Source organism: Ranitomeya imitator, chromosome 6 (assembly GCF_032444005.1).
Source record: "Ranitomeya imitator isolate aRanImi1 chromosome 6, aRanImi1.pri, whole genome shotgun sequence".
In the NCBI taxonomy this organism is placed as follows: Eukaryota; Metazoa; Chordata; class Amphibia; order Anura; family Dendrobatidae; genus Ranitomeya; species Ranitomeya imitator.
Genome location: NC_091287.1, coordinates 294,198,548 through 294,202,338, shown reverse-complemented (window position 1 = coordinate 294,202,338; position 3,791 = coordinate 294,198,548). Strand labels below are relative to the sequence as shown.

Sequence of the window (3,791 nt, the reverse complement as noted above, 5' to 3'; positions counted from 1 at the left end):
TCTCTCCGCTATGTTATCTTCAGGATGCAGTAGATAGTCTTTTCTTCTTGAGTATGTCTGACCATGGCAGCTAAACTCTTTTGACATGTATTCTTTTATGTAATGTAAATATGTATATTTGTAGATATTTGTCTGTTTATAATATTGTCCTGTCCTTTGCTTGTTACAGCGATTTTGTGAACAAGGCCAAGGGTTGGCCGAAACGTCAATTCGCCAAGTACCTCTTTTTCACGAATTCAAATTTAATAAACTTTTTGCAATTTGATAATATACGAGTGCAGTGATTACTTTGACTTTATGACTTGTGGGATCGAGTATCCCGTTCACTGGCACCATGAACTTTAGTTGATTGAGTGCTAGCTTTCAATTCTTTCTACAGTTATTAGCTTCGTAAGTTATAAGCACCAATCGAATCCATGTCAGCCGAGACATACGTCTATGATGAAACCACAGGCTCCACCATCTTGTCCAAGATAAAGACTAGAACTGACTTTCTTCATCTACCAAGCAAGGATGTAAAATTGAGAGATTGGGAGAAGGAGAGGAAGAAGCTCATCAGCTACGATCTGCATTGTGCAACTTTGGGAGAGTACCATCGACAGGCCAGAATACCTCGAGGTTTACGCTGCAACTTACGTCCAACACTATTCTCGGACAATGCGAAGTACTGTGCAACATTTCAAAAAATTCTGAACAAGTGCTCTTTTGACATAATACTATTGACTATTGAACACCTGCAAGAAGCTATAAAAAATACCGAAGAAAAAATAGAGAGTATCGAGACTCAATTGACAGCTACTCTGAATACTACTGAACTTTCTACGCTCAAAAGTAAAATAGATTCAAGCCTTGCTACTTACCAACGGTCCCTTGAAGAAAGGAAACGGACTAAATTCCAAAGGGACACTGAGGACTATTTATCTAACAAAGTGTACCGATGGGAGGATTCAGCCCCCCGCCGAACAAGACCAAGATATCGACGCACACCAGGAGGGAATTACCCCTCAGGGGGCTCCTCGCCGGCCGGGGGCTCGTCTGCAGGATCCGGCAGCGAGACTGGTGGAGCAACAGGACCGCGTTTTTAGGACAAGCCACGCGCCCACAAGGAGGGGAAGGAAGAAGAAACGTGGACCGCCACATGACATTGCGATCACAGGTAGGAGTCCAAACTCTGTAGTAAACATCTCTGACTACACCCTTTCTCCTCTAGAGCTTAAAGTCTTGAAAATGGGCCTATCTTTTTGCCCTACTCCCAAATGGGACTCGTTCCAACTAGAAAGAGATCTCCAACGCTTTTATAGGAACATTAGGTTAAAGGTACACTTTGAAGAACCTCCCATTTCAGCAGTCAATAGATTAGGCACAACATCTAGTCAGAGAGAAGAGGCTAAAATCACCCTAGGATCACTAGGTCTGAGAAACCCGAGTACTTTTGTCCCGCCCAAGTCCAACCACGCGGTAGAAACTTTCATCAATCTCCTTGATAGAGACATTAAGGGGACTATACATGAACAGCGCCTTGGTCTCCTCCCAGTCCGCCATAACCTCAACCCTCCAGAGAAACAAGCATTAGACACGTTGAGTGAGAATAGGAACATCGTAATCAAACCAGCAGATAAGGGGGGAGCCATCGTTATCATGAACAAACATCATTACGTTACCGAGGTGAGGAGACAATTATCTGATACCGGTACCTACAGAAAACTTCAAGGGGACCCCACATATTCCATACAGCGGAAAATCAATACTGTGATAGACAAATACATGAGTTTAGGAACCATGGACAGCAAAACTAAAACCTTCCTCATTAACCATCATCCAGTTACTCCAGTATTGTATATTCTCCCTAAAATACACAAAAATGTCCAGAATCCCCCCGGTCGTCCCATTGTAGCCTCGACTGACTCGGTACTCAACCCCCTCTCAAAATTTTTGGAGAAAATACTCACACCCTACACACGGGTGACCACGGGTGAGATAGGGTCGTCAAAGCGATTTAGGCACGCAGAAAACATTAGCTACTAGAACACTCTCAGGGCACAAACGAACAGGGACCTTTCCATGTTTGGGCTGTATGAGCTGCTCGAACGTGATTAAGGGAAGCGAAATAGTGCACCCACGAACAGGCAAGTCCTACAAAATCAAGGACTACTACACTTGTGAAACAAATTTCGTTGTCTACATTATAAAATGCCCGTGTGGGCTATTATATGTAGGGGAGACAACTCAAGCGGTTAGAGATCGGATATCTAACCATAAGTCCACAATTCGTTGTGGGAAGCTATGGCTTCCTCTCCCCCTACACTTTAAAGAAGCCAACCACAATGTAGCACAACTAAGGTTCCAGATTATAGAAAAGGTCTCCCGCCCCAGGAGAGGAGGTGATCATGTGAAACTTTTGAAACAGCGAGAGACCTTCTGGATATATACGCTTGATACACTGCATCCGCGTGGCTTGAACCGCGAGATAGACTGGCTAACTTAATTTTATTTCCTATATAGAACCAGTGACCACTTGCACTAACAACCTCTGTGAGATACGCGCTCGACTTGGTAAGACGCATACCCCACTAGTCTTTTTTATAAGTTTCATTTTTTAGCCTTTCCCCCTTTTGTTCCGGTTTATTTTTTATTTTTTATTTTTTACATTTTATTTTTCATTTTTTCATTTATATTATTATATTTTATTCATTATTTTGTCATTCTTTTGTTTCATTCATTTTTGTTCATTCATACATTTTTTCATTTTCTTTATTCCTATTTTTTATTCATTTTTTTCATTCGGTTTTTTTACATTCATTTCATTCTTTTTATTATTTATCCGTTTTCTGTTCATTTGCCTTAGTTTCATTTCAGTATTCCTTTTCTTTTCATCTTCTTTCTTTATTTTATATTTAGTTTGGACTCCTACCATTTAATATGTTCTTGTGATATGGTGTGATTTGTTTTATTTACTGTGATCTGTCTTGTATGTCACCCCATAGACAGTCTACATCTAGGTTCAGTGCCTGTATCATTGTACACATACAGCATGCCTGCAGACAGCCAGGCCTTTCCCCCTTTTTCCCCCCTCCCCCTTCTGGTATGACCCGGGCATGATTACATATTATAAGGCTCCTTTGGAGCCCGAACACAGAGCGCAGGCGCTAACAACGTATCAATATGCTAGTTAGGACGCAAGCGCCAGACTTAAGTGTCATCACATTGGCGCTCAGGGCGACTCCTAGTGCGCAGGCGCGGGGACTTTGGCACACTAGTACCAGGGATACACTTGTGCGCAGGCGCCAGCGTTCCCCTGCACTTCCGGTCACATGACCGGCCGGGGATCTTCTTATACACCAGACGCCATGGCCCACATTAAGCTGATCCACCGCCGTGACACAGGATTGTGTCGGCTTCCTCCACTACGCCACCAACGCTTGCCCTCTGCTGTCAAGGGATACAGAGACGTGAGACTCCGGCACAACATAAAGATAAGTGTATCACCACCCACGATAGCTATCGCTTAGCCTGTACCTTCCTCCTTTTACAGGGATATCATCCCCAGCTCTGCCTTTAATATACCACACCATACAGGGAGTCCACTTCCGCTACTATACCCCTGAATACATCTATGCCTCTGAATGCATAAGCGATACAGGTACCCTTATGATCTAGTGAATATGTATGCATTGTCCATTTCCCCTATGAGTCTTAGCCATATTACTTTTTTGCCCACAGCATTATATGGTCTCATTCCCTCTGGGGCTTTCCAGTTAACGCAGGAAGAACACAGCCCAAGCTGTATCTCT

The 3,791-nt window shown here is 43.2% G+C and overlaps 1 long non-coding RNA gene across 1 annotated transcript; it reads left to right on the top strand.

Moving 5' to 3' along the window:
- Positions 1–276: 276 nt before the first annotated feature.
- LOC138641376 (uncharacterized) lies at positions 277–3,791 on the top strand. The gene is made up of 4 exons (XR_011313801.1): positions 277–1,156; positions 2,503–2,553; positions 3,533–3,640; positions 3,721–3,791. It is a non-coding gene; the product is annotated as an uncharacterized lncRNA (long non-coding RNA).